This window comes from Nicotiana tabacum, unplaced genomic scaffold (assembly GCF_000715075.1).
Source record: "Nicotiana tabacum cultivar K326 unplaced genomic scaffold, ASM71507v2 Un00011, whole genome shotgun sequence".
NCBI classification, from domain to species: Eukaryota; Viridiplantae; Streptophyta; class Magnoliopsida; order Solanales; family Solanaceae; genus Nicotiana; species Nicotiana tabacum.
The window spans coordinates 852677-878230 of NW_027438249.1; the positions used below are offsets into that span (position 1 = coordinate 852677).

Here is a 25554-nt window from a genome sequence, read left to right on the forward strand (position 1 = left end):
ACCATTAATTTGTTTTAGTTGCATTTTTTCCATAATGACAGTGTTATATTAATAAAAACTTGACTGTTTTGTATGATATTAGTTCTGTAATTTTGGATTAATATACAGAATTATGAACAGTACCGTTTTTGACTAGTGAAAACATATTGTTTTTACAATTCTTTCTAAACACGTTTTTATTATAAAAAAATATTATTTTGAATTCTGAAATCATGTGTTAACATACATCAGTATATTATGTGATTTGAACAAGTCAAAATAATTAAAAACCCTTAAAACGCCAAAAACAGAATTCTAGTCATGCGTAGAATTCTGAAATTCTGTCGAACTCCGATTAACCTCAAATTTGGTAGGTTCATCGGAAACGGCCCAACTTAAAAAACTCATTAGCTTTGATGTACGTCGTTTTTTGGGCATTCAGGGTCGTTTAGATGGAGTTTTGGCCTTTTTTTTTCTATTTTCTGGAAATTTTTTTTATAAAAAAAAATATTAATAGAAATCTGTGATGGTAGGGTTCAATTCCCATTATTTTCAATCATGTTTTACAGTAATATAATGAATTTATATGTTGACATAGGTCTTCTTCCACATCGGATAAATTCATTATAGATGATTACTGTAGTTTTGTCTCTAGTTATTTCATTACTTGTATTAACTCTCCAACTGAGTTACATGTTGATTGAATGAAACTAGAGTTTATAAAAGTGATATTTATCTATCTTAAATTAATAGTTTACTCTCCATCTGAGTTGGTCCTGTTTAAATTTATGGGGTTAATATCTAACATCACTCATATATTTTGCATGAATAGTTAAGTTTCCCTAACGAATCTAACTGTTCAATGAGCATGGTTATATGTGTAATGTGCTGTTTTGAATTTAATCATTCTAAATACATAACTAATGGTCTATTTAATGTGAATATCTCTCAGATTAACCATGTCTTCATTCAACCCACTTACCTCAATTTTGAACCAAAACAAGTTAGAAGGACCGAATTATGTTGACTGAAAAAGGAACCTTGATATTGTCCTAACTGCTGAAGGTTACAAATTTGTAATCATTGAGGAATGCCCAGAAAAACCTGAAAATGCTACTAATGATCAGGTTAAGGACTATGACAAATGGGTTAAGGCTGATGAGATGGCGCGATGTTACATTTTTGCCTCTATGGCGAATATTTTGCAACATCAGCATCAGTCTATGGGGTCTGCTTATGATATGCTCAAAAGTCTCAAAGAGATATTCGGTGAGCAAAATCGTGCAGCTAAGCAGACAGTCATGAAAGCCCTTTTGAACACCAAGATGGCTGAAGGATCATCGGTCAAGGACCATGTTCTGAAGATGATAAGTCTTCTGAATGAACTGGAGGTCCTTGGAGCTGTGATTGATAAGGAGTCTCAAGTTGAGATGGTCCTGCAGACTCTGCCTGACAGTTTTCAACAGTTTCACTTGAACTATAATATGAACAAAATGGATTTGTCACTAGCGAAATTGTTGAATGAGCTGCAAGCGGCAGATTCTATTATCAAACAACAAGCTCCAGTTGTGGCACTCAATGTTGAGAAAGCTTCGGTTTCTAAGTCAAAAGGCAATAAGAAAAAGAAGAAGGCTCAAAAGGTTCTGGCACCTGATGGTGCGGCTGGTGTGAAAAAGCCCAAAGGCAAGTGCTATCATTGCAAGCAACCTGGGCATCACAAGAAGCAATGCCCTGCCTATCTGGAAAAGTTGAATAAGCAAGGTAATTCAAATTTAAATGTCGTTGAAACTTGTTTAGCGGCTGTTTCTACCATGTTTTGGTGTGTAGATTCGGGAGCCACTAATCACATCTGCACTACTTTGCAGGGGTTTCAGGAAACGCGGCGGCTAAGTGAGAATGAAGTTTGCATTTTTCAAGCCAATGGCGAGCCACACCAGCTTTTGCTTTAGGAGATATTAGAGTTTCGTTTAGTAGTGATAGAGTTTTAGTTTTAAAAGATGTTCTCTATGTACCTTCTATTAGAAGGAATTTGATTTCGGTTTCGAAAATAATGGATGTTGGTTATAATGTTTATTTTGCTAATAACTCTGCTGTTATTAAGTTTATTAAACGTTTTATCTGCACTATTGCTAGAGTACAAGACCTTTTAATTCTTGATATATCTCCTCATGTGCTACAACAACCAAAAGAACTAAATAACATTAATCTACCACATAAAAGAAAACGTATTTCTGAATTGAGTCAAACTTATTTGTGGCACTTACGTCTAGGCCATAAAAATCTAAATAGGATTTCGAGATTGGTCTCTGATGGACCTTTGAGTTCATTGAAAGTGGAGTCATTACCAACATGCGAATCCTGTTTAGAAGGCAAAATGACCAAGAGACATTTCCCCTCAAAAGGAAATAGAGCCAGTGATAAGCTAAAATTAATTCACTCTGATTTGTGTGGTCCTATGAATATACAAGCAAGAGGTGGTTTTGAGTATTTTGTGACTTTCACAGATGATTACTCAAAATATGGATATATTTATCTGTTGCGACGTAAGTCTGAATGCTTTGAGAAATTTAAAGAATTTAAGACGGAAACAGAGAAACGACATGATAAATATATCAAAACACTGCGATCTGATCGTGGTGGTGAATACCTTTTTGCGGAATTCATAAAATACTTATCAGATAATGGAATTACATCTCAATTATCTGCCCCAGGAACACCACAACAAAATGGTATGGCAGAAAGAAGAAATAGGACCCTTACAGAAATGGTTAGATCAATGTTAAGTTATTCTGATTTGACTTCTTCCTTGTGGGGATATGCTCTAGAAACAACAAACTACATTCTAAATTTGGTTCCTTCAAAGTCAGTACCTTCAAATCCAGTAGAATTGTGGACTGGGCGCAAGCCAAGTTTACGACATATTCGGGTTTGTGGTTGTCCAGCACATGTGCTGAAAGGTAAATAAGATAAATTGGAATCAAGGACAGAAATTTGCATTTTTATTGAATATCCAAAAGGAACAAAAGGTGGTTTGTTTTATTGTCCCAAAGAAAAGAAGGTAATTGTTACGACAAATGCCAGATTTTTAGAGGAGGACTATCTAACGAACCATATTCCTAGAAGTAAACTAGTTTTACAGGAATTAAACAATGGAGTAACTAAAGACTCATCTCTGGAACATATCTCGGAAGCCAGTATTGACATACCACTGCATTATCGTAGTGGGAGAAATGTCAATAGGCAGCAGATTGCACAAGAGCAATTGTCTGACATCTCACTACCCCAAAGTAGTGGGAGTAATGTTGAGCAACCTCAAATTGTTGAGCAACTTCAGATTCTTGAACAACCTGAAATTGTTATGCAACCTGCACTCCAGGAAAAAGTTAATGATATCCCAGCACCGCAAGGTGTGGAGGATAACATTAAGGCTTCAGTTCCAGGAAATGATGATGTGATTCAACAACAAAATCATCCTCCACCTATAGTGACTAGTCGTAGTGGGAGAATTATTAGAAAACCTCTACGGTTTGCGCTCTTGGGAGAATCTTATGATAGAATCCCTGAAGAGCCTAATACAGAACCTATTAATTACGACGAAGCACTACATGATGCAGATGCTGATAAATGGGTTGATGCTATGAAATCTGAAATATAGTCCATGTACTCCAATCAAGTCTGGGATCTTGTAGAACACCTACTGAGTCAAATCCATAGATTGTAGATGGATCTATAAGAAAAAGAGAGGAGTGGATGGAAAAGTACAAACTTTTAAAGCTAGGCTTGTTGCAAAAGGGTTTACTCAAAAAGAAGGGATCGATTATGAGGAAACTTTTTCGCCGGTAGCCATGCTTAAATCCATAGGGTTCTCTTATCCATTGCTGCTCATTGCGATTATGAGATCTGACAAATGGATGTCAAGACCGCTTTTCTAAATGGAAGTCTTGATGAGTGCATTTATATGACACAACCAGTTGGTTTCATAAAAAGTGGCAATGAGCACATGTTGTGTAAATTAAAGAAATCCATTTATGGATTGAAACAAGCTTCTAGGGCATGTAACACTTGTTTTGACGCATCGATTAAGACCTTCGATTTTGATCAATGTAAAAATGAGTCTTGTGTCTATAAGAAGTGGAATGGAGATAAAGTTACATTTTTGGTTTTGTACGTAGATGATATTTTGCTCATAGGAAATAATGTGAGCATGTTGAATTCAGTAAAGGAATGGTTGTCCTCACATTTCGATATGAAAGACTTGGGACAGGAAGCACATATCCTTGGGATCAAACTTTTGCGAGATCGCAATCAAAGGATATTAGGCTTGTCCCAAGCACTTTATATTGATACTATTCTCACCAGGTTTAGCATGCAAGATTCCAAGAAAGGGTTTCTCCCCTTTAGACATGGAATCTCTCTATCAAAAGATCGGTCCCCAAAAACGACTAATGAGATAGAAAAGATGAAGGCGGTCCCTTATGCTTCTGTTGTAGGGAGTCTTATGTATGCCATGCTATGTACTAGACTTGATATCTGCTTTGTTGTTGGCATGGTTAGTAGATTTCAGTCTAACCCTGGTCGAGAACACTGGACTGCTGTTAAGCATATAATCAAGTACTTGAAGAAGACTAAGGATTATATGTTGGTGTATCACTTAGGTGATCTTGCACCCATTGGCTATACTAATTCAGATTTCCAGTAAGATAGAGACTCTAGAAAATCTACCTCAGGATATGTTTTTACCTTAGGAGGTGGAGCCATAAGTTGGAGGAGCATCAAGCAATCATGTGTTGCTGATTCCACCATGGAAGCCGAATATGTGGCTGCATCTGAGGCAGCTAAAGAGGCTGTTTGGCTCAGGAACTTTCTGAAAGAGCATAATATGGTTCCTTCGGTTCCAGCACCAATTGTACTTTATTGTGACAATAGTGGTGCAGTTGCAAACTCAAAGGAACCAAGAAGCCACAAAAGGAGTAAGCATATTGAGCGTAAATATCACTTAATTCGGGATATAACTCAGAGAGGTGATGTAAGAGTGTTGAAGACTGCGTCAGAGGACAATTTGGCAGACCCGTTTACAAAGAGCTTGACATAGAAGATTTTTGACAAGCATGTAGAAGGAATGAGTGTTAGAGTAGTAGACACGTGGCTATGAGTCTAAGTGGGAGATTGTTGGGATATACTATTAGCCATGCGGTTTAGACATAGTATTATATTTTATTCTTTATGGAATAATTATTTATTTAATTTATTCAATTCAATAAAGTACTATTTTAAATAGATCATTTATTACATGTGTGTCCTTTTAATTATGTAGTAGACAATTTAGTGTATGGAGTCTTAGCTCATGCATAGAAGATTAAATTGTTGGTTCTCATAATTAATAAAGTATGTTCACAATCAAAGATATTGTTGGATAAAATATCTTGATGATTTTAGCACAAGATTATAGTATAATTTGTCTTGATTATGGGAGTAGTTTTACTCCAACTTCTTGTGCTAGTATACTCAGTGTATATTGAATGGACCAAGTAGAGAAAAGATGTTTTTGTACTGAATATATAAAACATTTTCTCTAATTTATTAAATGAGCTTATACTCCTAATCTTGATATAATTATTATGATCAATGTAATTTGTTTATTGCTTTGATTTATCAAAAGGTACGACTCTATTTAGAGTTAGTGTATGCCTAATAAATTGGACAATAACGAATAACATTTGTGAATAATAATTAGTTGATAGAATTCATGACTCGTTTTGAGTTTGATGATATCCCTTTATGTAAGCTTATAAGTTTTCATGTGAAAACTCGGCCGGTGAATTTTGTATCCGTCACATGAAATGTTTTAAGCGTAATTGTAAAGGATTTAATTAGTTGATTAAACTAAATTTTTAGTGATTTAATTTAATTAGTTGGTATTTGAGATCTTAATATGGGGAGTTAAAATAAGTGTTATTGAATTTTCAAAATTCATATTGAGGAGTTCAATTGGAGTCTTTTAGTGGAATAAATTGCAATTTGTTATAGTAAGAATTAATTCATGTTAGCTTCGAATTAATACTATAATTGGTAGCCTCTTATTATTTATGTGGTCCCTGCTATACCTAGTAAAAACCTGGACAAGACTTGGGTAAAAAGTGACTTGGGAGAAAAGTCATCTAATAGAGTTGGAGTAAGATTCTACTTGGAGAAGGAGAATCCTACACGTTTTTGGAGGAGGATTTTCGTCCAAAAATAAGTCTATTAAAGGAAGACTAGTTTCACCTAATAACTTACCTTTCAGTTGTATTGTTCTTGCCCACCCAATAGCAAAATCATCCAAAGGTTTTACTAGGCAAATAGCAGAAGACTGCAGCCCTGGATTCTTGCTGCTTGGAAGGTTTGTGCAACTACTTTAAGAGGTTAGTGCTTCTAATCTCGTTATTATTACGTTGTCTAGTTCACATGTATTTGATGCCTGATTAGTTTGCTTGCTTCCGCTGCTCATGTTCTAACACAAACAATATAGTTCTCCACAATAGCTCTTAAAATCATAAGAACTGTAATGACCCGGCCGGTCGTTTCATGAGTTATAGCCCCGTTTTCCCCATTTATGCTTTCTTATGTGTTGTTCAGCTATATTGTGCGGTATCGGGTTGGATGGTTCGGGTTCAGAGTGGTTTTGGAGAGGAATAAGACACTTAGTCTCCTATTTTGAAGTTAAGTTGGAAAAGTCAACCAGATGTTGGCTTATGAGTAGATGATCTCGGATGTGAATTCTGATAGTTCGCTTAGCTCCGTTAGGTGATTTTAGACTTAAAAGTGTGTTCGGAATGTAATTTGGAGGTCCTGGTAGATTTAGGCTTGAATTGACAAAATTGAAAATTTGGCATTTCTCGGTCGGCAGTGAAAATTTTGATATCGGGGTTGGAATGGAATTCTGGAAATTGAAGTAAGTCTGTGGTGTCATTTGTGACGTGTGTGCAAAGTTTCAGGTCATTCGGACGAGGTTTGATATGTTTCGGCATCGTTTGTGAAATTCGGAAGCTTAGAAGTTCTTAGGCTTGAATCCGAGGGTGATTTGGTGTTTTGATGTTATTTGGAGCGTTCCGAAAGTTTGAATAAGTTTGAATAGTGGCATATTACTTGTTGGTATTTTTGGTTGAGGTCCCGAGGACCTCGGGATGAATTCGGATACTTGACGGAAAGGTTGGAAATTGGTTTGAGCAGTTGAAGCTGCTGCTTCTGTCATTTCCGCACCTGCGGATTGGGGACCGCAAGTGCGAGATCCGTAGTAGTGGAATTGGACCGCAGAATCGGAGAAGGACCGCAAGAGCGGAAGTTGGACCGCATCTGCGAGCCCGCAGGTGCGAGGCCTGGGGAGCAGGTACGGAAGCTGAGGATTTAAGTGAAATGCGCAGATGCAGCATCCCGCAGGTGCATGAAATTGGCCGCAGATGCGGAAGTGTTGGACAGGGTGTATAAAAAGGCCCCTTCGCGAATTTTGGTCATTCTTCATTATTTTTCATCCGGATTAGGGGCTTTTGGGAGCAATTTGAAGAGGGATTCAAGGGAGTTTTCACTGAGGTAAGTAATTTGAGCCCTAATACTCGTGATTATGGTAGTTTTCTGTGGTTTAATCATGTAATTAGTGGTGATTAAGGGTGAAATGAGGGGTTAGGGCTTGGGATTTTGGAGAGTTTTGATTGAGGGTTTGAGGGGTCAAATGGAGTCGGATTTTGATAAATCTTATATGTATGGACTCGTGAGTTGCAGGAGTTTCTAGTTTTGCAATTTTTGTCGGATTTCGAGATGTGGTCCCGGGGGCCGGGTTTGGGTGAATTTCGGAATTTTGGTTTGAATTGATATTTTTTCATTTGGAATTGATTCCTTGGCCTATATTGATTGGGTTGCATTGCTTTTGGTTAGATTCAAGACGTTTGGCAGCCGATTCCAGAGGCAAAGGCGTAACGGAGTAGGATTTGGCTTGGTTTGAGGTAAGTAACGCTTTCAAACTTGGTTCTGAGGGTTTGAAACCTTGAACTACGTGTTATGCGATTTATTTCAAAAATCTTTTGCCTCTCAAATCGGCCTCGAACAAGTCAAGTATAGCAAAAAATAACTCAATAATGTCAAACATGGCTATATGAACCAATGTCAAACAATAAAACTTCGATATTTATTCAATTCCCAAAAAGTCAACAACCCCGGTTAGATTTGGGCTTGAATTGGCGAAATTGGAAATTTCGTGTTTCTCGGTTGGCAGTGTAAATTTTGATATCGAGGTTGGAATGGAATTCTGGAAATTGGAGTAAGTCCGTGGTGTCATTTGTGACATGTGTGCAAAGTTTTAGGTCATTCGGACGAGGTTTGATAGGTTTCAGCATCATTTGCGGAATTCGGAAGTATAGAAGTTTTTAGGCTTGAATCCGAGGGCACTCAGCCCATTTCTATTCCGCCGTATTGTATGGCACCGACGGAGTTGAAAGAGCAGCTTCAGGAACTCCATTATAAGGGGTTTATTCGGCCTAGTGTGTCACCATGGGATGCGCTTGTCCTATTTGGGAAAAAAAGGATGGCAGTATGAGGATGTGCATTGATTACAGGCAGTTGAACAAAGTCATAATCAAGAACAAGTATCCTTTGCCTCATATTGATGATTTATTTGACCAGCTTCAGAGAGCGAGAGTGTTCTCCAAGATTGATCTCCGGTCAGGGTATCTCCAGTTGAAGATCGGGGACTCAGACACCCTTAAGACAGCTTTCAGGACCCGATACGGTCATTATGAGTTCCTTGTGATGTCTTTTGGGCTGACCAATGCCCCAACAACGTTCATGCATTTGATGAATAACGTGTTTCGGCCTTATCTTGACTCGTTTGTTATTGTATTCATTGATGATATTCTGGTGTACTCGCATAGTCAGGAGGAGCACACCAAGCATTTGAGAGTTGTACTGCAATGGTTGAGGGAGGAGAAGCTTTATGCAAAGTTCCCCAAGTGTGAGTTTTGGCTCAGTTCAGTGGCGTTCTTAGGGCACGTGGTGTCCAGTGAGGGTATTCAAGTTGATTCGAAAAAGATAGAGGTAGTTCAGAATTGGCCTAGACTGTTCTCAGCCACAGAGATTCGTAGCTTTCTTGGTTTGGCGGGTTATTACCGTCGGTTCGTTCAGGTATTTTCATCTATAGCATCACCCTTGACCAAGTTGACTCAAAAGGGTGCTCCTTTCATGTGGTCGGATGAGTGTGAGGTGGGCTTTTAGAAGCTCAAGACTGCTTTGACCATAGCTCCACTGTTAGTTTTGCCATCAGCTTCAAGTTTTTATACAATATATTGTGATTCTTATCGAGTTGGCATGGGGTGTATGTTGATGCAGGAGGGTAGAGTGATTGCTTATGCTTCTCGTCAATTGAAGCCTCATGAGAAGAACTACCCTGTTCATGATTTGGAGTTGGCTTTCATTGTTCACGCGTTGAAGATTTGGAGACATTATCTCTATGGTGTGTCTTTTGAGGTATTTACTGATCATCGTAGCCTCCAACACTTGTTCAAGCAGAAGTATCTCAATTTGAGGTGGCGGAGATGGTTGGAGCTGCTAAAGGACTATGATATTATTATCTTGTATCACCCGGGAAGGCCAATGTGGTGGCCGATGCCTTGAGTAGGAAGGCGGTGATTATGGGCAGTTTGGTATTCATTCCTGTTGGGGAGAGAACTTTTGCAGTTGATGTTCAGGCTTTGGCCAATCGGTTTATGAGATTGGATATTTCGGAGCCCAGTAGGATCTTAGCTTGTGTGGTTTCTCGGTCTTCCTTGTTTGATCGTATCAGAGAGCGCCAGTATGGTGATCCTCATTTGCTTGTCCTTAAGGACAGAGTTCAGCACGGCGATGCCAGAGATGTGACTATTGGTGATAATGAGGTATTGAGAATGCAAGACCGGATATGTGTGCCCAATGTAGATGGGCTCCGGGAGTTGATTCTTGAGGAGCCCATAGCTCGCGGTATTCCATCCATCCGGGTGCCACAAAGATGTACCAGGATTTGAGACAGCAGTATTGGTGGACGAGAATGAAGAAGGATATAATGAGATTTGTAGCTCGGTGTCTCAATTGTCAGCAGGTGAAATATAAGCATCAAAGACCAGGTAGCTTACTTCAGCAGATGTATATTCTAGAGTGGAAGTGGGAGCGGATCACCATGGATTTTGTAGTTGGACTCCCACGGATTTTGAGAAAGTTCGATGCTATTTGGGTAATTGTGGATCGGCTGACCAAGTCCGCGCATTTAATTCCTGTGTGTACTACCTATTCTTTAGAGCGGTTAGCTGAGATTTATATCAGAGAGATTGTTCGCCTGCATGGTGTCCCAGTTTCCATTATTTCAGATAGAGGTACTCAGTTTACATCGTAGTTTTGGAGGGCTGTGCAGCTAGAGTTGGGTACTTAGGTTGAGTTGAGCATAACGTTTCACCCTCAGAAGGACGGGTAGTCCGAGCGCACTATTCAGATATTAGAGGACATGTTGCGCGCTTTTGTCAATGATTTTAGGGGTTCATGAGACCAGTTTCTACCGCTCACAGAGTTTGCTTACAACAACAGTTATCAGTCGAGTATTCAGATGGCTCCATATGAGGCTTTATATGGGAGACGATGCAGATCTCCAGTAGGGTGGTTTGAGTCGGGCGAGGCTAGGCTTTTGTGTACAGACTTGGTACATAATGCTTTGGACAAGGTGAAAGTGATTTAAGAGCGGCTTCATACAGTGTAGTCAAGGCAAAAAAGTTATGCTGACAGAAAGGTTCGTGATGTGTCTTACATGGTCAGGGAGAAGGTTCTACTGAAGGTTTCACCCATGAAGGGTGTTATAAGATTTGGGAAGAAGGGCAAATTGAGCCCTCGGTTCATTGGGCCTTTTGAGGTGCTTCGGAGGATTGGGGAGGTGGCTTATGAGTTCGCTTTGCCACCTAGCTTGTCGGGGGTGCATCCGATATTTCATGTTTTTATTCTCCAAAAGTATATCGGCGGTCCGTCTCATGTTTTGGATTTCAGCACGGTTCAGTTAGATGGTGATTTGACTTATGACGTGGAGTCAATGGCTATTTTGGAGCGACAGGTCCGAAAGTTGAGATCACAGGATATAGCGTCAGTAAAAGTGCAGTGGAGAGGTCGACCCGTAGAGGAGGCTACTTGGGAGATCGAGCGGGAGATGCAGAGCAGATATCCATACCTATTTGAGGTTTCAGGTATATTTCTAGACTCGTTCGAGGATGAACGTTTGTTTAAGAGGGGGAGGATGTAACGATCCGACCGGTCATTTCATGAGTTACACCCCCGTTTTCCCTATTTTTGCTTCCTTATGTGTTGTTCAGCTGTATAGTGCGGTATCGGGTTGGATGGTTCGGGTTCGGAGTGGTTTTGGAGAGGAATAAGACACTTAGTCTCCTATTTTGAAGTTAAGTTGAAAAGGTCAACCGGATGTTGACTTATGAGTAGATGATCTTAGATATGACTTCTGATGGTTCGGTTAGCTCCGTTAGGTAATTTTTGACTTAGGAGCGTGTTCGGAATGTAATTTGGAGATCCGTGGTAGATTTAGGTTTGAATTGGCAAAATTAGAAATTTGGCGTTTCTTGGTCGGCAGTGGAAATTTTGATGTCGGGGTTGGAATGGAATTCTGGAAATTGGAGTATGTCCGTGGTGTCATTTGTGACGTGTGTGCAAAGTTTCAGGTCATTCGGACGAGGTTTGATAGGTTTCGGCATCGTTTGCGGAATTTGAAAGTTTAGAAGTTCTTAGGCTTGAATCCGAGGGTGATTTGGTGTTTTGATGTTGTTTGGAGTGTTCCGAAGGTTTGAATAAGTTTGAATAGTAGTATATGACTTGTTGGTATTTTTGGTTGAGGTCCCGAGGGCCTCAAGATGAATTTGGATGCTTGATGGAAGTGTTGGAAATTGGTTTGAGCAGCTGAAGTTGCTGCTTCTGTCATTTTTGCACCTGCGGATTGGGGACCGCAGGTGCGAGATCCGCAGAAGCGGAGAAGGACCGCAGGAGCGGAAGTTGGACCGCATCTGCGAGCCCGCAAGTGTGAGGCTTGGGGTGCAGGTGCAGAAGCTGGGGATTTAAGTGAAATGCGCATATGCGGCATTTGGACCGCAGGTGCGGTCCAGCAGGTGCGTGAATTTGGTTGCAGATGCGGAAGTGCTGGGCAGAATGTATAAAAAGGCCTCTTCATGAATTTTGGTCATTCTTTACCATTTTCATCCGGATTTGGAGCTTTTAGGAGCAATTTGAAGAGGGATTCAAGGGGGTTTTCACTGCGGTGAGTAATTTGAGCCCTAATACTCGTGATTATGGTATTTTTCCTTGGTTTAATTTTGTAATTAGTGGTGATTAAGGGTGAAATGAGGGGTTAGGACTTGGGATTTTGGAGAGTTTTGATTGAGGGTTTGAGGGGCCAAATGGAGTCGGATTTTGATAAATCTTGTATGTATGGACTCGTGAGTGGAAGAAGTTTCTAGTTTTGCAATTTTTGTCAGATTCCGAGACATGGGCCCGGGGGCCGGGTTTGGGTGAATTTCGGGATTTTAGTTTGAATTGATAGTTTTCATTTGGAATTGATTCTTTGGCCTATATTGATTGCGTTGCATTGCTTTTGGTTAGATTCAGGATGTTTGGAGGCCGATTCTAGAGGCAAAGGCATAGCGAAGTAGGATTTGGCTTGGTTTGAGGTAAGTAACGCTTCCAAAGTTGATTTTAAGGGTTCGAAACCCCGAACTACGTGTTATGTGATTTATATTAAGGTGACGCGAATGCTAAGTGATGGGCGTGTGGGCATACACCATGAGAACTGTGGCCTGGTTCATCCCATGGCACCGCTTAGTGACTCTTTCTTGATGATAGCTATGTTGTGATTATGTGACTAAGTTAATGAGCTGTAAATCATGCTAATTCCCATGTTAGGGATTTACACCGATACTATTGAGACCCGAGGGGTCATTTCTTGCCATCATCTCATTAGTTTCATTTATATTCTGTACTCCGTCTTGCTCATGCATATCATATCATGTCTTAGTTTCGGTTGCTGTTATTTGGCACATCATATCATTGTCCGGGCTAGTTTATGGCACTGTGAGCCCGTGTGTGTGAGACTGGAGAGTAATGACTGAGTGAGGCCGAGAGCCTGATTATGAGTGACAGTTATGGGATCGGGCTGCACGCCGCAGCAGATTATTGATTATGCCTTCATTGGCTTGTTATAGCGCTTGGGCTGAAAGGAGCCCCTTCGGAGTCTACACATTCCCAGTAAGCGCGGATGATATTATTGAGGGATGGATTTCCCTGGACATGGATTTGTCAGAAGTATTGATACCTGGAGATGAATTTCTCCTCAGGGTTGGATTACCCTTGTTCATCGGTACCGATTGACTTAAAGTCAATGTTGTATATATTCTGGGATAGATTTCCCTAGGCCAGATGGCCATATGTGATACCAAGTGGTTGAGCACTTGAGAGTGGGAGCACACAATGCATTTTCATACATTTCTGGCATTAGCATGTAGAGATTTGATGAGATTTATACTTCACATTGTTCGGATTGGTATTTTGTTTTACTGTTGAGTTGAATAATTGAATTGTCAGCATGCCTACTTTATTGTACAATTTAAATGTTTTGTAATTACTAAGGCTTAGTTCGTCACTACCTATTAGTCCATAGTTTGGACTTGTTACTTACTAAGTTGGTGTAGTCATGTTACCCCCTACACATTGTGTGCAGATCCAGGTATCTCAGGTCCCGGTAGTGGCTGTTGACTATTCCAGTCGCGGATTATCACCGGAGATAGCGAGGTAGCTGCCTGGAGATTGCAGTTCCGCCTTTCTCCTTCTTTATCTTCCTTCTAGTATACTTTGGCTATTTTCAGACTATTTTGGTCTTGTTATGTTTCGGAACAGTTGTAGTATTGCTCATGGCTTAGTGACACCTGAGGTCGAGCTTTTATTTTAGCATTTGATTTTTGACTTTGTATCTTTTTATGGAATTTTAGTTGAAAAAGGTTGTTATTTAAGTTTTAAATGAAATGTTGAACTACTTTGAAAATGTGTCGGCTAGCCTAGTTTCATGATAGGCGTCATCACGATTGGGTTGGTTTTGGGATCGTGACAAAAACAATACAAACCCCCACAGCCAAATTAGTCTCGAAGCTATGTTTGCCATATTCTTTGATAGAGAAGTTAACCAAAATACCACAAAGTGGGTAAAAAGCACCAAAATCAGTAGCCATTGGTCTTAGTAAGGTTATAGTGAAAAAACTAAAAATCGGGGCGGCTACAAGAAGCCAGTAAACATATGGACCAACAGAATCACCTTTTCGATCATCTAATCTAGGGAGGCTCCATAAAATTGGTGGCCTAAAGCCATATTTTAATAAGAGGCCTTATATTCTTTTTATTAGTACGTATACACGCATATATGCAAAAAAATTAATCTTGCAATTTTTTTCATACTTATTGTTTATAGCATATGTTCTTAAATGACATAAAGTCTTTAACTTCACATAGTAATATTATTATTTATATTAGAAAAGGAAAATTTAAATAAATGAGATATTAGACATGTATTTGCAATATGTTACCTTTGATATTGTTGTAAAAAATATATTTTACTAATATGAAGATTTAAGTAGTTTAATTCAAAGTTTTAAAAATATTTTTACTGTTTAAGAGTAGACACCTTTCTTTCTTTTTTATAATTTTTTATTTTTTCTACAAATATTAATATTGTCTAATTTGAAATAAAATTATAAAATTCATTATTAAAAATTTTGGGGGACCTAAATCAAGGCTTTACTAGTCTCCTACTAGAGCCACTTATCTGACCCTGACATTCTCAATAAAATTTATAGGGTCTCACTTAAAATAAAGCAACAATGATAAGAGCATTAAAGGCTGTGAGTGTATCATTAAGTTACCAAATGTGAATGAAGCTGGTTGAACAGTACGTTTATAGTGGGGCAGTAGTCTGTAAATAATTGTTGATTGTCAATGAGGGGTGACTCAACAAAACCGATGGCCTAAACTAAAATATATTAAAAAGACCCTGAAACGTCTTTTATAAAATCCATATAATATTGAGGCACAAAAAAAACCTACGTGATTTTTATATAGTGGTGAGAGCACAACTCATGATGTATGAGTTAGGCGCGCGACATATGGTATTGAATTCTTCCCTAAGTGGAAAATGGTAAAGGGTGAACCCATTATTCATCATGTTTTGAACCTTGCGACATTTGCCTTGGTAATTTCTTAGTTAAAAAAGATGAGACACAAAAGAACTTACTTTCTAGTGTGTGGATCAATCAAATGTGACAAAAAATAGTTAATTTAGAGAACTGGAGTTGAAATTAGAAAGTAAAATCGTAAGAACCATGAAAAAAGACTATACATAAAGAAAGAAAAATAAAATTGATGAGAAAGTAAATATATTATTTAATTTAGTGAGAAAAATTTATCCGATTAACTCACTCAATCTTACGTCTAACAAATGTTAAAATTATTAAAATTTAAAATATTTTATTAATAATTATATAAATATAAATTATGGAGTATATATTATATAATAATATAGTAGTGTTTTTTTATTTTTGGGGCCTTAATTTTTTGGGAGCCTAAGGCAAGGGCTTCACTTGCCTTACCCTAAAGCCGCCCTTGCATCTAGTGCATAAGCCACGAAAATACTCACGAGTGGACCAACTGGGTTGCAAAGTTTTGCAAACCTCTGTTCAATAGCAGGTCCATCCAAGAAACAATCTCTCAGAAAATTATAGAGTGGTGCCACCCAACATAGAAAACCTAACATGATAATACCAATAGTTTTGCAGATCCATTGGTACTCATGTTTTATCGCAACACCATCAAAGATAAAGAACATTGCACAAACTGAGTAGGAAAGCAAGAAAAATGTGATCAACAAAACTCTTTCAATTGTTTTCATAGTTGGAGAAGAAGAGGAGCAAAAGTTGATTTGGAGAAGATAAGTTGGTTCTGAGAAAGGGAGAGAACGAGAAAGATTTCGGAAGAGGAGCAAAAGTTGGTGTGGACTGTGGAGGAGAAGCTGGTTCTGAAAAAGGGATAGAATGAGAGTAATAGCAAGATTTCAGGTTCACTTATATATATAATATAACAATTAAATAGGAGTAGTGTACACTATCACTTTTAGTTTTGTACACTACTAGATGGTGTGTGCCCATGCTAAAAGCACGGGCGTGCACCCAACATTATTATTTATTTGTGTTGTGTAATTTGGTAGAATATAAAGATGGGAGGACCGAACCTCACTAAGGGTGTGTTTGGTACGAAGGAAAACATTTTCCGGAAAATATTTTTCAATTATTCCATGTTTGGTTGGCTTAAATGTTTTTGGAAAATATTTTCCTCCAATTGGTACGAAGGAAAACATTTTCCGGAAAATATTTTTCAATTATTCCATGTTTGGTTGGCTTAAATGTTTTTGGAAATATTTTCCTCCAATTGGAGGAAAATATTTTCCTTATCAAGATAAGGGAAAACATTTTCCAAAACTCCTTCTCAACCTTCCCCATCCTCACCAACTCATCCCACCCCCTCTCTCCATAAAAGGCTTTTTTTTTTAAGTTTCAGTTTTTCTGTTTCCACCCACCCTACTACCCCTCCACCCCACCTCCACCCTCACCCGTATTTTTTTTACCTTAATTTTTTTTTTTTTTGCAATTTCAAATTTCTGTTTTTTTCGTTTTTCTGCACCACCCACTCCAACCCCCCACCTCCCCCCACCTCCCCAAAAAAAAATTTGTTTTTAGTTTTTTTTTTTACTGTCACCCCCCTTCCCTCCCCTCCCCCCGAAAAAAAATATTTTTTAAATACATTTTTCAGTTTTAATTTTTTAATTTATCGGTTTAAAGGTTCAAAATTTTACAAATTTCAAAATTATGAGTTCAAAATTTTACAAATTCCAAAATTATGAGTTCAGAGGTTTATGTGTTTGGAAGTTTACGGGTGTAGAAATTATAAAGTTTACGGGTTCGAAATTCCGCAGTTATGAAAGTTTAGCGGTTTGAAAGTTTATGAAATTTGTAAGTTCGGAAGTTTGTGCGTCCTCTTGAGAAGTCATTTTCCTTAATTTGCGTACCAAACACCGAAAAATGAATAAAATTACTATTTATTTTCCAAGAAAATATATTCCACGGAAAACATTTTCCGTTATACCAAACACACCCTAAAATTTTAAAATTTTGCTCCTGCTAAACTAATGAAGGGCATTTGGATTATAAAGGAAACAAAGATATCTTTGCGGATACCATCAACGGATTGTGTTAAGCGGCTGACTTAGGAGATCAAATTGCTCGGCCAATACTCCAGTCCACACTCTAAGCTAAACTTGGAAGCTAAAGAGCAACGTAACTTTTCTCCCTAAAGGAAAATATAGCATTTATGTCAAAGATAATTCGAACACTATCCAACCTATTAGTCTAAAAAATTACAACTTATCAAGTATAACTTAACAAGCATTAGGAGCAGCCAGCGTTATAAATTGAGCACACCTCACATCAAATATTTACAGGATTTCTGTTGAATATATTGAATGGCTAATGACACCAGGTGGTTTTACATCCGGGCGTCGTCTTAAATTTGATATTGGGTTCATCCAACGCTTATTCAAGCACCATGCATCCTTGCTTGTCCTCGGCGTCCACATTTGCTCCATATTTTATCGAAAGAAGACTTACATGTCAAGGAAAACTCAAATATAAAGGTGCCTTATGTCCACTCTATAACATTGCAAAAATTACTAACACTATTTTTTAGCACAGGAAATCATTGACTACTAAAATGTAAACAGATAAAGCATAAAAGGAAAAGACATCCCTTGGTAACATGGATACGCAGAGGATCACACTTTAATTTCAGAGCCACAATCACAATTTATCTATAAATCTCTGTTTCATGAATTTTTCTACCGTCCCCTCGTATGATTAATGGACCAGAGATGTTGTACTCTTTAAAGAGGGGCAAAGGAAAGTTTAGAAAATTGTCATCAAAAGAATTTCAAGATGCTTCTTTATACCCAAATTAGCAGACCAGATGATGCGCTAAAAAAAATTGTATAGATTATTAGTGTCATACTAATAAAAAAACTCAACTCATATTGGATTTGTATAATATCAGAATTGATAACCCCATGATATATAGGAAGCTCAGTCATCTTATTCAAAAACAAAAACCATCTTGCCATCTCAGTATAGAGACATCTCAGTGAGTAGCCTCATTTATAGGCTGTTGTTCACTTTCTAAATTTATTTAACATCAACTTTATTTCTCAAAAAGAAAGGAACTCTTCCGCACCAATCAAAAGCGTCACAACTAATTTAAAATGATGAGAAGCCATGCCGAAAGTGTTAAGATAATAAAATATGGTTGATAAGTTACCTCTAAAATGATCTATCTACTTGGAGCGAAATTATCATATTTCATATCAGCTAGTATCAAGTATATTCGACAGATATGAGTAGAAAAGACCTTTATTCATCCATCAAGTGTCAAGTGATTTAATATCTTACTAAAAGTACTACGTTTTGACCCTCTAATTAACACCCATTCTTCTTAAGCCCTTAAACAACACTTGTATATATAGGGGAAAAACTATTAATTCTTCCTTTATAGATGATTCTTGTTAGGTGTAATTTGCCAAGAATAAGCAAATCCACAATAGCAACAAAAACAGTTTTCAGCACTCCAAATGCACTACTTTTTTATTTGGAAGCATTTTGTAATCTGTATACTCCTATCACGAACAAACTTAGGGCTTTAAGCCAGTCTACTGAGTAGCAACCATTCCATCTTTTAACTTACACATATTCTGCTATCCCAGAGTTCTTTTGCAGTATACTGCATAACCAATTATCAAATACTCGATTATCTCATCAGGAAAATATGGTAGTTGTTGAAGTTTGGCAAAATGCCAAAGTCCCACATTGGTTGGGAGTTAAGTTTGGGGGGGATTTTTCCCCTATAAAAGAAGGCCTAATGTTTAGGATTGAAACACACCTCTCATTTGCCTTCTCATCTGTTTAAGGCATTTGTATCTTCTCTCTTTAGTATTATTTCACTTGTATTTTTGGAGTGAAATAAAATATTGGTTGTGTCCGAGGAGTAGGCAAAATTAGCCGAACCTCGTAAATTCTGGTGTTCCCTTTATTATTGTTTTATTGTCTTATTTATTATTTGGTGGCTGTCATAAATTTTTGGTATAGTAGTTGTGACTTATTCACACTATATACATTTGGCTTCCGCAACAATTGGTATCAGAGCCAAGGTACTGTCTAAGTATGCTCTGTGGTTGCAGCATAGTCTGATCTTCCACATCAGAAAAGATTTATCTTGGTAACTGAGTCAAGGTTCTGTCTGAGTATGCTCTGTAGTTGCAGCTTAGTCTGATCTTCTACATTAGAAAGGAAATAATCTTGATTTGTGTCGTCAGCTATTAAATAATATTTGTGTCAAATATGGGGGACAATAAACAAGAAGAATCTACATCAAGTGTCAACAATACGTCATCATTGGCATCTTCGCTTATGACAAGAATTGTGTCAAATGCGAAATTTGCGGTAGAAATTTTTGACGGGTCCGGACATTTTGGGATGTGGCAAGGCGAGGTTCTAGATGTCCTTTTTCAACAAGGGCTAGATCTGGCGATTGAAGAAAAGAAACCAGATGTTATTGGAGAAGAAGATTGGAGAATTATCAACCGTGTTGCTTGCGGTACCATTCGATCCTACCTTGCTAGAGAGCAGAAATATCCATACACAAAGGAAACTTCTGCAAGTAAATTATGGAAAGCACTGGAGGATAAATTTTTGAAGAAAAACAGTCAAAATAAATTGTACATGAAGAAGAGACTGTTTCACTTCACCTATGTTCCTGGTACCACGATGAATGAACATATCACCAGTTTCAATAAGTTGGTCACAGATTTGCAAAATATGGATACAACTTATGATGATGGTGACTTGGCCTTAATGTTGTTGGCGTCACTTCCTGATGAGTACGAGCACCTTGAAACTACTCTACTCCATGGAAATGACGAAATTTCTCTCAGAGAAGTTTGTTCAGCTTTGTACAGCTATGAACAAAGAAAGCGAGAAAAACAGAAGGGCGGAGAAGGAGAAGCACTGTTTGTGAGGGGTCGTCCTCAAAATCAAACGAGGACAAAGAAGGGAAGATCCAAGTCAAGATCCAGACCCAGTAAAGATGAATGTGCCTTTTGTCGAGAAAAAGGGCACTGGAAGAAAGACTGTCCGAAGTTGAAGAATAAGGCCAAACATAACAATGGAAAGGCTATTATGGATTCAAATGTAGCTGATTGTGATGATTCAGACTTCTCATTAGTTACAACAGAGTCATCAACATCATCAGACATATGGTTGATGGACTCGGCTTGTAGCTATCATATGTGTCCCAACAGGGACTGGTTCATGGAATTTCAAGAAGGAGAATATGGAGTCATCCACACAGCGGATAACAGCCCTCTTACCTCATATGGCATTGGTTCAATACGATTAAGGAACCATGATGGAATGATCAGAACATTGATAGATGTTCGATATGTACCGGATTTGAAGAAGAATCTCATCTCTGTGGGAGCCCTAGAATCAAAAGGGTTCAAAATCATTGCAGAAAATGGAGTGATGAGAGTATGCTCCGGTGCACTAGTGGTAATGAAGGCTAATCGGAAGAATAATAATATGTACCGCTATCGTGGCAGTACAGTTATTGGGACAGCGACAGTAACATCCAGTGACGACAAAGAGGCAGAAGCAACCAAGCTATGGCACATGCGCTTGGGACATGCTGGAGGAAAATCCTTGAAAACTCTATCAGATCAAGGATTGTTAAAAGGAGTAAAGGCTTGCAACTTGGAGTTTTGTGAGCATTGTGTTAAAGGGAAACAGACAAGGGTTAAATTTGGTACAGCGATCCATAATACTAAAGGCATTTTGGATTATGTACACTCTGATGTTTGGGGTCCTTCCAAAACACCTTCATTGGGTGGGAAGCACTATTTTGTAACCTTTGTTGATGATTTTTCCCGAAGAGTATGGGTGTATACAATGAAGAGCAAAGATGAAGTGTTGGGAATTTTTCTCAAATGGAAGACGATGGTGGAGAATCAGACAGGCAGGAGAATCAAGTGTATTCGCACAGACAATGGAGGTGAATACAAAAATGATCATTTCAATAAGGTCTGTGAAAATGATGGCATCATCCGACACTTCACTGTTAGACATACACCACAACAGAATGGAGTGGCAGAACGTATGAACCGGACCTTGCTGGAGAAGGTACGGTGTATGTTGTCCAATGCTGGCTTGGGCAAAGAATTTTGGGCTGAGGCAATTACATATGCATGCCACCTCATTAATCGTCTACCATCTGCTGCTATTGATGGCAAAACACCATTTGAAAAATGGTACGGAAAACCTGCTGTAGATTATAACTCTTTGCACGTGTTTGGCTCAACTGCATATTATCATGTGACAGAGTCAAAATTGGATCCAAGGGCAAAGAAGGCTATTTTTATGGGAATTACTTCTGGAGTCAAAGGATATCGCTTATGGTGTCCTATGACAAAGAAAGTAATATTCAGCAGAGATGTTACCTTTGATGAATTTGCTATGGTAAATAAGGTAACAGAAGATACCAAACAAAATGAAGGTGCTTCTAAGCAGGTGGAGTTTGAGGGAAAATTTATTTTTCCTACACAAGAAGCAGAGGAGGAAACAAATGAAGATTACCCTCTGGAAGGAGAGCCAGTAGAGGAGATTCCAACTCAAGAATCTCAACAACAACTTGAATCAATAGCAACCAGCAGGCCAAAAAGAACAATAACGAAACCTGTTCGTCTCATAGAGACGGTTGCTTGTGCAACCTCAATTGTAGCTGATGATGTTCCTACTACTTATAAAGACGCTGTCCAAAGTTCAGAAGAAGATAAGTGGAGGATTTCCATGAATGATGAAATACAGTCCCTTCATCAGAATCATACATGGAGATTGGCCAATCTCCCGAAGGGAAAGAAAGCAATTGGGTGCAAATGGGTATTTGCAAAGAAGGAAGGATTTCCTAACCAAGTAGATGTTCGCTACAAAGCAAGATTGGTGGCCAAAGGATATGCTCAAAAGGAGGGAATTGATTACAATGAAGTGTTTTCTCCAGTTGTAAAACATTCCTCCATTAGAATTATGTTGGCTTTGGTAGCACAATTGGATTTGGAACTAGTTCAGATGGATGTAAAAACTGCGTTTTTACATGGAAACTTGGAGGAGGAAATCTACATGACTCAGCCAGAAGGATTCAAAGTTGCTGGAAAAGAAAATATGGTGTGCAAACTTGAAAAATCGTTGTACGGATTGAAACAATCTTCTAGACAATGGTACAAGCGATTTGACGAGTTTATGTTGCGGCAAGGGTACAAGAGAAGCAAATACGATCATTGTGTGTATTTGCACAAGCTTAAAGATGGTTCCTTTGTATATCTTCTCCTATATGTTGATGATATGTTGATAGCTTCCAAGAATTTGGAAGAAATTGATAAGTTGAAGATTCAACTGAAGAAGGAGTTCGAGATGAAGGATTTGGGTGAGGCAAAGAAAATTCTTGGCATGGAGATAATTAGAGATAGACGTTCAAAGAAACTCTGTTTATCTCAAAAGGAATATTTGAAGAGAGTACTTCAACGTTTTGGCATAGATGACAAGACTAAGCCAGTTAGTACTCCACTTGCTTCCCATTTTAAGCTAAGTACTACTATGTCGCCAATGGATGAAGCTGAACGAGAGTATATGTCAAAGGTACCATACGCAAATGTTGTTGGTAGCTTGATGTATGCAATGGTTTGCACAAGGCCTGACATTTCACAAGCTGTTGGAGTTATTAGCAGATATATCCACAATCCAGGGAAGGAGCATTGGCAAGCTGTGAAGTGGATTCTACGGTATATTCATAATACTGTAGATGTCGGGTTAGTTTTTGAGCAGGAAGACAATCAGTCTGTAGTTGGATATTGTGACTCAGATTTTGCGGGTGATATGGACAAACGAAGATCAACTACTGGTTATGTGTTTACTTTTGCAAAGGCACCAGTTAGTTGGAAGTCTACTTTGCAGTCAACAGTTGCTTTGTCTACAACAGAGGCAGAATACATGGCTATTACAGATGCTGTGAAAGAGGCAATTTGGCTTCAAGGATTGCTAAAGGAGCTTGGTGTTGAACAAAAAGGTATCACAATTTTTTGTGATAGTCAAAGTGCTATTCAATTAGCGAAGAACCAAGTTTATCATGCAAGGACGAAGCACATTGATGTTCGGTATCATTTCGTACGCGAAATCATAGAAGAAGGTGGAGTCACGGTGAAGAAAATTCATACTACAGAGAATCCTGCTGATATGCTGACAAAGGTGGTGACTACGGTCAAGTTTCAACATTGTTTGGATTTGATCAACATTGTTGAACACTGAAGATTGAAGATGAAGACACAACCAAAATTTGTTATTGAGAGAGAATTGAAAATGTGGAATTTTGCCAAGGTGGAGATTTGTTGAAGTTTGGCAAAATGCCAAAGTCCCACATTGGTTGGGAGTTAAGTTTGGGGGGATTTTTCCCCTATAAAAGAAGGCCTAATGTTTAGGATTGAAACACACCTCTCATTTGCCTTCTCATCTGTTTAAGGCATTTGTATCTTCTCTCTTTAGTATTATTTCACTTGTATTTTTGGAGTGAAATAAAATATTGGTTGTGTCCGAGGAGTAGGCAAAATTAGCCGAACCTCGTAAATTCTGGTGTTCCCTTTATTATTGTTTTATTGTCTTATTTATTATTTGGTGGTTGTCATAAATTTTTGGTATAGTAGTTGTGACTTATTCACACTATATACATTTGGCTTCCGCAACAGTAGTAAGTCGCTAAAACAATCAAACTTTAAAACTTTATATTTTACCATGTATGGGTGATTTATCTTGAAAGAGTAATGGCCACTTCAGAATACAATATCCTAAGAGGCAACATGCTTGACCTCTATGTTGTACATATCTACATCCAATTTTGCAACTCTTCACTTATACAATAAAGTTTCACTGGCTTTGTTGAACTGTCAAGCACATCATATAGATTTCATAAAAATAATTACATATAGCATTTAATAATGCAACTCTCTATGCCACATCCTTTATTTTTTTTACACAATTTATTGAATAAGTAAGATAGAATATGGCTTTTGAAAACAAATAAGGTAAGAATGAGGGTATTACCTTACATGCAACAGCATGTCTGCAACTTATGGAATAGTTTACACTCTTTCCAAGTTAAAGCACCAATGGTTGATTTAAGAACACTGAAGACAGAAATATAAAAGTTATATTTTAAAAAAAATGGTGAAAACCGTGTAAACAAGAAAGTCCATTGTTTCGCAAACAAAGACTATAACCTAACCAATCAGATTAAGCAAAAAAAAAAAAAAAAAATCAGAACTCGTTTTCCTTGAGCAGAACTCTATTCCAATTAGAATAACAACAAAAGGCCCAAGAAAAAAATAGATAGAAAAAAAAATATTGACCATCTCAACTCTATTACTATGTCCATCTTAACTTACTAATAACAACACATCCATTTGGACAAATATGTAATCAAAATTCTAATATTGTTTCATTTCTTACACAAGAGATAAAATTCTAATATTGCTCTAAGCCATCAAGAAGTATATCTATATTTGTATGACTATAAAAAAAAATTCTCAATTCACAATAATGCACAACTTTACACCATTCAAGGCAACCCGAATTTACTCGCTAATAGCAAAAGAGAAACAGAAATAAAATTCTTACCAAATAGTTATGTTGTTTCAGGCATATCACTGAACGTCTTGGGTTCATCAGTCTTCGTACTTTTCTCACATTGAGTAGAATACAAAAAAAAAGTAAAAGAAGAGAAAACCCAATTAAAATCGAAGTTGTCTCAAACCGTAATATACAATATTTACACTGAAAGAACACCATGAAAGTATGTCTATAAGTATAACTAATACTGTCAATAACTAATTTTTTAAGAGCAAATCCCCAATCTTCCAACAACAAATTTAAAATGACAGATTTTCGCATATGCTTGTTTTCAGTAATTTATCAGCGGCAAAAGTAAAGGAAAACGTCAACAATCAGTAATCCAAAATATAATACAACTACATGCACCAGTCAACTATTCTCAACCATGCATGTGCGGATTAGATAGAATTACAGGCCTGTATGTAAAAGATCTAGCTAGAAACTATGCGAAAAAGTAGGAAAACCAAAATTGAAGGAAAAATCGACAAACTGTCAAAGGAATACACAACTGATTTGCAGAAATCAGTGCAAAAAAGGAAATGAACATGGAAAAATTTACCAGATGCAGCGAATGAAATAGAGGCTAGAAAATATAAGCAGAGAAACTAAACAAATTGAAACAAAACTGAAGAAAAATTAAAGAGCAGAGGGAAGAAGAACTCACCAAAATGCAGACATACAGAAGAGGAAGAAA

General features: G+C 37.9%; 1 long non-coding RNA gene across 1 annotated transcript; it reads right to left on the reverse strand.

The window, feature by feature from the left end:
• Window positions 1–17423: 17423 nt before the first annotated feature.
• LOC142178880 (uncharacterized) lies at window positions 17424–24929 on the reverse strand. The gene is made up of 3 exons (XR_012707079.1): window positions 24867–24929; window positions 24294–24376; window positions 17424–17712 (listed from the first exon to the last, which is right to left on the reverse strand). It is a non-coding gene; the product is annotated as an uncharacterized LOC142178880 (long non-coding RNA).
• Window positions 24930–25554: the final 625 nt, after the last annotated feature.